The 11,873-nt window shown below is 34.0% G+C and overlaps 1 long non-coding RNA gene across 3 annotated transcripts; it reads right to left on the bottom strand.

The window, feature by feature from the left end:
* Positions 1–1,649: 1,649 nt before the first annotated feature.
* Positions 1,650–10,650, bottom strand: LOC127876228 (uncharacterized). Of its 3 annotated transcripts, XR_008047745.1 has the most exons (8): positions 8,198–10,650; positions 7,530–7,660; positions 6,957–7,110; positions 5,649–6,141; positions 4,996–5,197; positions 3,214–3,332; positions 2,493–2,665; positions 1,650–1,868 (listed from the first exon to the last, which is right to left on the bottom strand). It is a non-coding gene; the product is annotated as an uncharacterized LOC127876228 (long non-coding RNA). The 3 variants fall into 3 exon arrangements; XR_008047744.1 differs by lacking the exon at positions 8,198–10,650 and having other exon boundaries at positions 7,530–7,964; XR_008047747.1 differs by lacking the exons at positions 4,996–5,197; positions 8,198–10,650 and having other exon boundaries at positions 7,530–7,964.
* Positions 10,651–11,873: the final 1,223 nt, after the last annotated feature.

The raw sequence follows: 11,873 nt of genomic DNA, 5'->3' as shown, positions 1-11,873 counted from the left end.
CCTCCGAACAGGCTAATCAAGGACGACACTTTCCGCTGTTATTGTGTTTTTCGTTTAAAGAACTTCAAAGCCGGTGCCAGCGCCAGTGTCGTCCCTTATAAAGCTGTGCGAACTGCACAGGCTTTTCCGGGAAAGCACTAAACGCACATGCATTGAGACACGTTCTCCTAGAGCGAGGATAATTAAATACAATTTCTGTAAAACTATGTAAAACAGGAAATCTCATGGTAAAAATAAAAAAGCTCATTGGGTAAATCTTATGTGTTTGATATGGAAAATTTCAGAAAGAATTTGTTATAAGAAATTCTAACATCTTTTGCTTGCACAAATATAAAATGTTAGTCATTTAGGCAGATGGGATAATCACGTGACAAACATGATGGCGACGTTCATGCCTTGACATGTAGTTTACGGTGTCGTATACTACGGAATCCTTTGAACAGTACAAATATTGTGCGTCGCCGCGACTGCCGCGCAAACTATCGTGTATTGCTTCGTGTGTCTAGTGTCGCCCTTTGAACACGACACACGAAGCGAATCACGATATTTTTCGCGACAGTCGCGGCGACGCACGATGTTTTGTCGCGACAGTCTCGGCAACGCACCATATTTTTCGCGCCAGTCGCGGCAACGTACGATATTTTTCGCGACAGTCGCGGCGACGCACGATATATTTAACACGATATATTGCCTTTTGGACTACCTACACAAACGCGATATATCGTGTTAAATATATCGTGCGTCACCGAGACTGTCGCGCAAAATATCGTGTATCACTTTGTGTGTCTAGTGTCGCCTTTGCTGAAAGAAGGGCGAGATTATACTAGTAGATGGCATTATCCGGATTCCGTAGTATACCATTTATTACGTTTGTTAATTGTTAAAATGTCCCTCACTTTCCAGCCATATCGGCAATAAATGGATAAGCGTGAATAACGTATCAATATTCGCGCTATACATCGACTTTACGCTGTGAAATGTCTTAGCGGGTCACAAAATTACAGCTCCTGCCCTCTTGCTGATATGGTAGGAAAGTGAGCGGCATTTAAACAATTAATACAAGTATTAAAGCGTATAAAACGGCGAAAAATACCTGTCTCGGCATGGACGTCACCATCTTTTTTTGTCACGTGATTACCATATCGTATAAGGCACACAAAGCTGTTTAAACGATTTTAATTAAAACAAACCGTAAGACGTTATATCGGGAGACTAAAGAAATTATATTAAATCAATAAATTTCATAAACCCGTTTTAATTTTAACAAACACGTTTTTTTTTTTGATATCTTAAACATAAATCATGTTTCGGCCATAGCTGTCATCAGTAGTATGATTCGAAGCATAAACACAAGAAGTGACGTCAACGTAATACAGTAAAGTAACGTCGTTTGGCAAACAAAAAGACATAATGCGCAATACAAAGATGGATCAAAGTTGATACAATACTATATATAATAGTATATATATAATATATATATATATATATATATATATATATATATATATATATATATATATATATATATATATATATATATATATATATATATATATATATATATATATATATATATATATATAAGTAATACTAGAATTTATTTTTAAAGTATCTAAAAAACGCTATCTAAAAGTATCTAAATAAAGAATTCTCGCAAGGCGTCCTTAATCAAGCATATGTTGTTCGGCTTAGTGCTAAGGTTGTCGCTCGTCGGTACTTTGTTATCGTTAATATGGACGGTGAAAATCCTCTCCGCCCCTAGACCCCCGCGGCGTCGCTGTACTCAATATGCAGGTTGTAAAAGGGGTTCGTGTCGTAGCTAAGCGACCGCCCCGCAACCGCCTCGCTGACGTAGTAGATCACCCATACTAAAAGAAATCGTGCAGTCGTAAAGACGTCATGAATATGGGACATTCTCAAGAAAACATGTTTATTTATTTTAATTTACTGGCATGTCTTCAAAAGAATGTATGTTTTGTATTATCTGCAAACGCATGCTTGTTTTTGTACATGCAAGTTACTGATGCTTACATCAAATAAACTGTCTTATTCTGTTCTATAAATATACTTCAATTTTGTCTTTTGGCGATTTTAATATTATACATACTGAAAATAGTGGCGTCATAAAGAAGTTGTTTAAATAAAGAACTTGAATGACGTCACTAGATGCAAGAATATGATAATTACTGAAAGCTAATACTTATAACCTAAACTGACGACATAAAAATACTGTTTATACTGAAATTATGTTCATCAATGTTTCTAAAGATAGAAGAAAAATGTAAGCCTATCCTGTATGTATAGATGGACGTGGCGTAATGGATATTGTGTGCGCTTAGCGACTGAGAGGTCATGGGTTCGAATACCACTGCGGAAGCTTTCTTTTGATCCCCAGTCTCAGAGACACCAAGTTACGCAGAAAACAAACTCAATAGCGTTTAATTAAGCCTGAGGTGTTTTATGCAGTAGAGCCAAAATAAATAGGTATATACTGTTTTAAAACTTTTGTGGCGGGCTCGTATTTGACGTTAAACTCGTTATACGTCGGTGACGTTTAAACGCAGTCAGCCGCGTCCTCCGCTAACGTCAACGTCGTGAGTAGCTTTTCCGCAGTCTGCCACTCGTCCAGAGTAGACGCCGTCGGCAAACTCGTTATCTTTGGACCCTTAAATGATACAGTATACATTGGGTTTCGTTTGGAACTTGACTAAACCCATTTATGCCTAGAGTCTTTAAAAAGGCATTGGCAAACAGCGTAGACCCAGATGAGACGCCGCTTGATGCGGCGTCTCATCTGGGTCTGCGCTGTTTGCTTAAAGGAATTTCTGTAAGAAATATTCTAAATATAGAAATAAATATACTCGACATCCCTTTTTTTGGAAATAAATTGATCCAATTTAGAAGGATGGGAGAGTCCACTAGGCATAAATGGGTAAATGTATTTGCTTGAAGTGTCGTTTCGTGCACAGGCACTGTCTAATCTTGAACGACACTTAATGCGCATGCATTTAAACCAATTTTATCAGAAAGACGCTCTCGTGAGGATGTACAAATCAACGTTAATCGCGACGTAAATATCAACGTTTCTTATGACGTAAATATCAACGTTATTCACGACGTAAATATCAACGCTACTCACGAAGTAAATATCAAGATTTACTATAACACGTAAATATCAACGTTACTCAATACGTTAATATCAACGTTACTCACGACGTTTTGGACTTTGACGACGTAAGTATCCGTGGTTTGAAGAAGGTCGTCAGTGCACGTGACGTCAAGATTATACGTTGCCTTTGTCTCAAAGTCCAGGGCCCGTATTCACCAACCACCTAAGTATTAAGGCTAAAATTTCCTTAATTATCTAAGAATTTACCTAAGGCAAAAATTTCCTTAACTTTCTTACTAAGAAAGTCCCTTAGGTAGAACCTAAGGTAAGATTTGTCCTTAAATACTTAGGAAAAATAAATGCGTTTTCGTTTAAAAATAATTCTATAACTGGAATCGTCAAGCCAAAAATATTACTATATTTAGAACATGACGTTAAAAAGTGCTCGCAAAATGGCGGAATGTTATTAGCGCACAAACGTGTTAATGAGAAATATCATTAAAGTAACATTTCTACTCAAAATCAACAAAAATGTCGTATAATTGTTCGTAAAATAAACTTACCCAGTTAAAAATTAGTGTTCCTTATGGCAATTGCCGAATTTTCCATGCCAGATGTGGTCTGGTAAAATAGATGTTTGTAGATACAAATGCTCGTTTTTATTATTGTTTTGCATATACATTCATACGACACATGAACACTAAAATGGTGTTCGTGTGTCGTATGAATAGATATAATCGCGGGAATTAATTGTGGCCACAAATAAATAAAAACGAGCATTTTGTATCTACACAAATCTATGTAATCATACCTCATTTAGCGTTGAAAATTTGGCTATTGCTATAAGGAACACTGATGTTTAAGGTGTTAACTTTATTTTACGAAATACTTACCGAAATTTTCGTAGATTTTGAGCGTTATGGAGACTTTAATATTACGTGTAAATGATGAATAAATAATATAAAAAGTGCAGAATGTAAGAGGTTTACGCTTCCGGCGTCTGTCGAAACAGCTGTCAAAAAATATCTGTATCGATTTTATGCTGTTGTCGTCGATCTCTTAATCAACAACAAACATGTACACAAATTTGGTAAAAAACACGGAAGTGAATGCAGACGATAGTTGGAAAAAAATGGCGAAACAACGAGCGCCCAACTTTACATTACAAGAAAACACCCTCCCCGCTCATTTGATGGGTGAAGAGTACATGAACTTCGGTATGTCCAGGCATAAACTGGACAGACATAGGTTTACCAGCCGTAAGTGTTATTATAATTTTTATCGTACCGGTATATTAATTACTTTAAATAAGTTTATTCCTTAACATCCAAACACTTAAATTGCAGATATTTTTTATGACTTCCTTTTAAAGTATGAACATAATTAAGTATTTTATGGCAGCGATTTTTCCCCTGCTTTATAATGTACCCGTAAAAGGTACTTTCCCAAATGAAGAAAAACTACAATTGCTGTCTGAAAATTTCCCAAAAGGAAGGCAAATGACATCAATTTTGTTCCATAAAAGAGCATTATCTGCAAGTTAACAAATAAAATTATCACTTTGCTTTTGATACCATTGAGCAATTAAAAAACCCTATCATACCCAATTGGAAGATTTCATGACGCGAAATTTCCCAATTTCAGGATTTTTCGCACTAATTTCAACAAATGGGTAAGGTACTTTCCCTAATTGGGGAAGACAAATGGCTGTAATGACGTTTATGTATTAACTATTAAGCCATTGTTGTTATTCAATTTATGAAAGTTCATTGATATTATCAATGTCTTATTGCATTTGATACAATTGTTTTAATATCATTGAGTGCACAGTAACTAACAATTAGAATGTTTGCTTGCAATGCGTTTCACAAAATAAAGTATATTACCCTGTATCTAATTTGATTTTTTATACCCCCGGATTGAATGATCGGGGGTATATTGTTTTTTGCCTGTCTATCTGTCATTCTGTCCCACAACTTTAAACTTGGTCATAACTTTTGCGATATTGACGATGGCAACTTGATATTTTGGCATGCATGTATATCGCGGTACAATGTCTCTACTAAGACAATTGGCATCAAACATGATCTGTAAAAAAACATAATATGGAGATACAAACATAGTAGGCCTATTAATATTCTTTTCCAATTGTATATTTTTTTACCACTGTTATATTTGTAGCATAGTACACTATACCATATTAGAAAAACATATGTACAACAAATAAGACGTTATATTAAAATGTCATTCACAATCCATGCATTTCAGTATAAAAAGAGAATATACGAAAGAAGAATCGCAAATTGGCTCCCAATTAATTATTGGATTTTTTTTGGCATTTTAACCAAATAAGCATGTTTATTGTGCACATTAGAAAAGGTTATCAGAATAAATCATAAACTGTGTGCATATATTGAAAATGTGTTTATATTATTAATGATTAATCAAAAAAAAACATTGAACACTGATTCACAAAGTCGAAGAATTTAATACAATATATATAGCTATGTTTTCGATATTTTGAAAATAACAACATTACCTGAGTGTTTATTGAATGATATCCCATCCGGTTGACATACGCCGGTTCATCCACATGTGGGGCTTGTATTTGGACATGTGTACCATCTATTACCCCAATTACATTCGGAAATCTGGCAATATTGTAGAAATCCTCCTTTATTTGGCGGATTTCTCCCGCAGCAGTTGGTAGATTTATGAATTGTCTTACAATTTCAGGCTCTGTCAACGCATCAGTAACCTGTGTAATTACCCGTGAAACTGTGGGTTGAGAAACCTCATGGACATCACCATCATTTAGTTGAATGGTAGATGTCGCAAAATATTGTAATGAAATGAGATTTTTTTTTATACTGTTCAAACTATTGTTTCTGTTGTTTGTTGGTGCAATTACAGGAGTAAGTAGGTCATTCAGAAATAAAATCCCCTGTCTGTCCAAACGGTAGCGTTCAATAAGTTCAGAATTTTGTAGACTGTCTAGTAAATCTACCCTCTGAATAAAACGTCTAGCCATTCTGAAAAAGCAAATAAACAGAAAAATAGATTGCACTTACTTCATAATTCCGTGTTTAAAGTAATACACATATTCGTAGACATTGCAAAAGGGAAAGATAAACACAATCTGACATGCGATACAGTATAACCACATTGTCAGATATGTAAACACATCCCAGGCACAAGTACATAAAGCCTGCTTGTGTCCTATTATTTTCATCTCTTCAAATATATGATGCATACTGAGAAACGACGTTAAATGATACAAAAATCTATTGTTGTATTCATGAAATGAAATTCGCATTAGATGACAACGATTTTACTTCCAGTAGAGTGTTTAAAAACCGGAGTTTGAAAGTCAACGGAAAACATATCGGTCTCTGATAAGAACGGTGATACATTTCAAAGAAAAAACGTACCTTTGGGATGGATTTTTGTCGAAAAATGACGAAAACCACGAAAACTCGTCTGCTACGACGCCATTTTTAAGGTGATTTCGTTGGACTTAAGGGAGGTGTATGTGTCCCTTAACTTTGAGGGAAAAACGGTCAACCTAAGGCGTATTTCTAAGGTTAGGAGTTTTGTGAATATGACTTAAGGCATTTCCTCAAATTTAAGGGGAAAACATAAAAAAACTTTTAAACAAAACAAATAAATACCACAAAAGCTTAATTCATGGAATAATGAATTTGGGAAACGCATGAGGAAAACGCGTCGTTTATTTTCAGATGTGTTTGTGTTAAATTCGTAAATCGATCGACCCAAGAAATCAAAGAAAATTAATACCCTACAAAAAATAATGATTCTACACTAATACGAGAGATCATGAACTAACCAGTGACGGCGAATGGTCCTCCGTCAGCGCTCGTCATTGAGCAGGTGGCATCAGACTTATCGAAAGTAACAAAATCCAACGTCTTTAACGTCAACGTTCCGCTTACGTCCTCGGCGACGTCACTGGAACCCCAAGGATTAGTAATCAACGGTGCCTACGGAAAAAAGCGTAAAACGTCATCCCAGATACGCATGTGCAGTCCGCACAGGCTAATCTGGGACGAAACTTTCTTTATAAGGTGGATTTTCGTTCAGAGATGACCCCGTTTTCCCAGAGCGAGATACATATAAAAGATATGAGTTGGTTCTGGTCGATAATTTTTATTTGAATAATTATTATTTACGAATAGTGCAACCGCGTTCAATTCATAGAAACATTTATTAAATAGCATTTATTGACAAACATTACTTCCTTGCAATATAGCCACATCTCAGTTAAAATATTCACCAATGAGAATGCAATTAACATCTCACCTTCCTTAGAACTTAAACCTAGCATATGACAAACTTTAAAAGGCTTTAACATGCACACTTCTGTTTCTCTAGAGCGATGAAAAAGAGGCCCTTGACGTACCGTATTGATGATGTTCACAATCAGCGTCTCTCTGACGGTGGACATGGAGTCGCCGCACGTGTTCTCGGCGTTCACGGCTCCGGAACTTTTGAAATCGAATCCGCCCGGATTATGGGCGTACACCAGGTACTCTGCATGGAGATGCAAACACTGCTAAATTGGTCGTTGTCGGCTCATTTCCTACTTAAAAGTACCCCGGGTACTCTTAAGTACTCTCGTAAGTTATAAAATATGCACAAACTACCGGTACACAAAATAAACATACACACACACAAATAATGCATCGTTTCTATCCCTTATGATTAAAGTGATAAGATCAACACACGCTATCATTAAAGTGACATTTATATTGTTATACCGGAACTATTTTTTTACAAATAGCGTGTGTGTTATTTTACAAATATAATAATTTGTAAATTGCAGAAAGTAAAAAGAAAATTCGTTGCATTCTGTGAAAATTGATTTTTATTCACTCATGATCATAAAAAACAATATTTTTATTGATCACCCGTGAATTAAAATCGATATTTCCCAAATCCAACAAATACCCTATATATATATATATATATATATATATATATATATATATATATATATATATATATATATATATATATATATATATATATATATATATAATGAATGACGTAAATGGTGACGTCACGTACGAGTATTTTGCGGTGTTACAGTACTTTGCTCCAAGGGTAGAATGCCCGCGGCAAACGCAGTATCGCTCAAGTAACATGGTGGAACTTGAAATAAACATAAAGAAGATCTTAGACGTAATTTTTTATATTAAAACGACATAGTTTTACCCTTTGATTACAAAAAAAGAAGAAATCCACCTTCGTAGCGTTACTTTTTGTTGACAAAGTGTGATTTTCTATTGACGCAATTATCTTTTTACACATAAACAACATTTTGATTAAACTTAATTTGACGAAAACAATCCGAAGAAAGTGTAATTAAAAAAATAAAAATATCACACTTTTGCTAGAAACATAGAACGCATTGGGTTTAGTAACAATACATTGAGCAATTGATCGACGGAATAGTCTTCCGAAACTTGTGAGCGATCGAGCGCAATACAAGTACAGTGGTATTTAATTTGCGATATTAGAGGTGAGCGTAAGGTGCAAAATAACAAAAGTCATTGTGTAATGATCATCTACCAAGCGCATACAGCTTATTAGATGGTGTCATTTTGCATTAATAACAGTTTAAAGAACAATAAACAGTATGTGTCGTAAAATATGTAGGGTTTACCAAAATGAAACGAATAGAAATAAAAACTATGCTTTAAAAATTAATGCGGGGCAAAATGGACCATGCGGGCGACTAATAATTATATGTAAAAATACGATACTCATTTTGATCAAATGTGTGTAGTGTTAAAGGGGCCTTTTCACAGATTTTGGCATGTTTTGAAGTTTGTAATCAAATACTTTATATTGATAAATGTAAACATGAAATTTTAAAAGCTCCAGTAAAAAATCAAAAATAAAAATTAAAAAAGGATTAAACAAAAAAGTAGCACGCAGCAGGGCTCGAACCAGTGACCCCCGAATTCCTGAAGTAAAAACGTATTAGCAAACTTACCTATCCTGCCAAGCATACATTACATGCGTATTTTATACGTTATATAAGCAATATTCGTAGTTTCACAAATTTAAACGACAACAACAAATTATTCAATCGTTTCGCGCTTTATAATTTTTAGGTTTTTAAATCGTCAAAAGATGCATAAAATGGCTATATTAGACCATGGCAAATGTTCAGTAATACTGTTTCCTCACAAATATCATAAGTAAACCGAAAATTTGCGAATCTGAAACAATTTTTTTTTAATTTTGTTAATTTGCCAAACTGCAAAAAGTTCCCTTTAAAATTGAATAAAGATACGTATATTCAAAGAGGAATAGAAACACTCAATCTCCACGCAGAGTTGTCGTTCCTTGCTCTAACATGCCATCTCTGACATAACAAGAAAATCCTACCAGATTCGGTAGGATTTTTTTTAATATTATACTATGAAAAATTATATTATTTTCATTTATATTTTGAAAATAGTGTTTAAGTTTAGGTTAATAAAAAAAATTGCCTTAATTAAAAAAAGTAAATATAACAACGGTAAAACTATTGTACCACGTGGCTAGGCTTTCATCACGTGGTCGGTTATGAAGGCAAGGGTTTGAACCAGCTATGATGGTTCCAGTCAAATCTCTGCGTGGAGGTTGAGAAACCCTAAACCGCAAGCTGTGGCGTCGTGTAAACAATGACTTCATCATACATATATTAATAGTTTTATCCAAGCAATTATTAAAATTCTTAAATAAACCCGAGTTTATATCATATTGCATATTTCGACAATTAATAGATCTATATTTCCACATCAGGCAAATGGTTTGTGAAATTAAAAATCACAATGTTACACATACCGCCTAAGTCCGATACTGTGAGAGAATATAGCAATGTTTTAGACTGTCGCATAATTGATGTATTTCATGTCGCATAATTGGTGTATTTCATGTATATTCCTTGTTCGGTGTAACTGAATACATAATATCTGTCTTCATGAAGAAATGCATAAATGGGCATCATATGTCGTCGTCAAATAAGACGAAAAAAATGCACCAAGTTATGGCCCATGGCTGGGTTCACTAATTTGTTATGTCTATTGTAAACACATGCAGCACTGTTAATTTGTGTATATTTTCATGTTAAATGACAGGTGACAGTTAAACAAACGTGGTCTCGCTTAATTATTGGCATATATATGCACAAGATATGTAAGTCACACATAAAGCCATCCCGTATCAGGTAATTCAACTCATGTTAAAGTCAATCATCCAGACAGCCGTCACCCAAATTATTTGTCCATTATTGTATAAATTGGCATCTGCGTTGTATGAAGTGCAGTCTTACTTAAACGGCCGAACATACAAGTCGCATTATTGCTGGCTTTCGCAGGATGGGCCCATTGCGGGCTTCGCATGTATCTTGTATTTGACAAACATTTTGGAAACGTTGTGTTGTGTTAATAAGCAGAAATAAAACGCAAAGAAATCAGAAATGAACTTTGTTGGTTACTGTGTCTTTTCCACGAACGATACATAATTACGTGACACAGTACATTTTATGGAGCCGTGTACCATGGATACGACCGAAGTACGATCACAAGTGCGATCACGTGCCGAAAAAATAAAAACATCACAACCACAACGCGACATGAATTCAGGTCAGTTGTTTAAAACAATTATGGCAAACTTGGAGAGGGAATTTCAAAATTTATAAAGTAGAAAATGAAAGTAAAAGGCGTCATGACAACGAAATTTTTAAGAATTGTTTTAAAGAATTTTATGTAGTTAGATGTTAAACATAATAATGATGATAATAAATTATGTATGAACAAATTTTGCAAATATAAAAATTATGCCAATTTTGCATTTATCGGTACATTTTTATAAATAGCGGTGAATTGAGAATAAAAAGAGATTTTTGAGTTTTACATTATTTTTATGAGTTATGGAAATCATTAAATTAAAGGTGTACACACAGAGAGTATTTAAAGAATTTTTATATATATTTTTGGTATTGTTAGAATATAGGATTATGTACGGACTTATGGTTTTTTGCATACTAATACATTTTAAATTGTTAGAATGTTTGTAAATTTTCATTAAATTAAAATGTACGAGAAAAATAAGAGTATTCAAAACAGTTTTGTTTATTATTTTAATTAAGAAAATTTGTGGATGATTTTATTTATTAATATAATAGAAAAACTCGAAGAAGGAACAAATAAAAAAAAAATATTCAAAGAATTTACCTAGTATTTTACATTGGCAGAATTAAGAATTTAGGAATTTAGATTATTTAAGACAGTTTTGTTTATTATTTTAATAAAGAACATAAGGCGGGTTTTGTTTATTAGAACGATAAAGAAAATTAAAGAGGACGAATAAATAAAATTATTGGAAAATTTAAAAATAGTTTTCTGAATTGTAAAAGAAAGAAAATAGGAAATAAGAAAAATAATGTTGATTGCGAATATGAATAGGGCAGACACACAAAAAAAAATATTATGTAAATATGTATATACGTCATTGTGTTGATGCAAATATATGTAGGATATCGGTAATATTGAAGGTCTTGAGTAATTGTAAGTAAGAATTTAATGCGATCTGACGTGTATAGCGCAATGAAAATATAACGATATGTACGCATTAAATTTCTAATATAATTTTTTAAGGGTTACAATTATATTTTATGAGCACGGCTGACTGATCAGCGTTCGGACATACCGAGCCCGAGGTTCTGATAAACCTTAGCGTCCTCATGAGT

Source organism: Dreissena polymorpha, chromosome 1 (genome assembly GCF_020536995.1).
Source record: "Dreissena polymorpha isolate Duluth1 chromosome 1, UMN_Dpol_1.0, whole genome shotgun sequence".
NCBI lineage: Eukaryota > Metazoa > Mollusca > Bivalvia > Myida > Dreissenidae > Dreissena > Dreissena polymorpha.
Note: the sequence above shows the minus strand (reverse complement) of the source record. Positions and strands in the feature narration are given on the sequence as shown.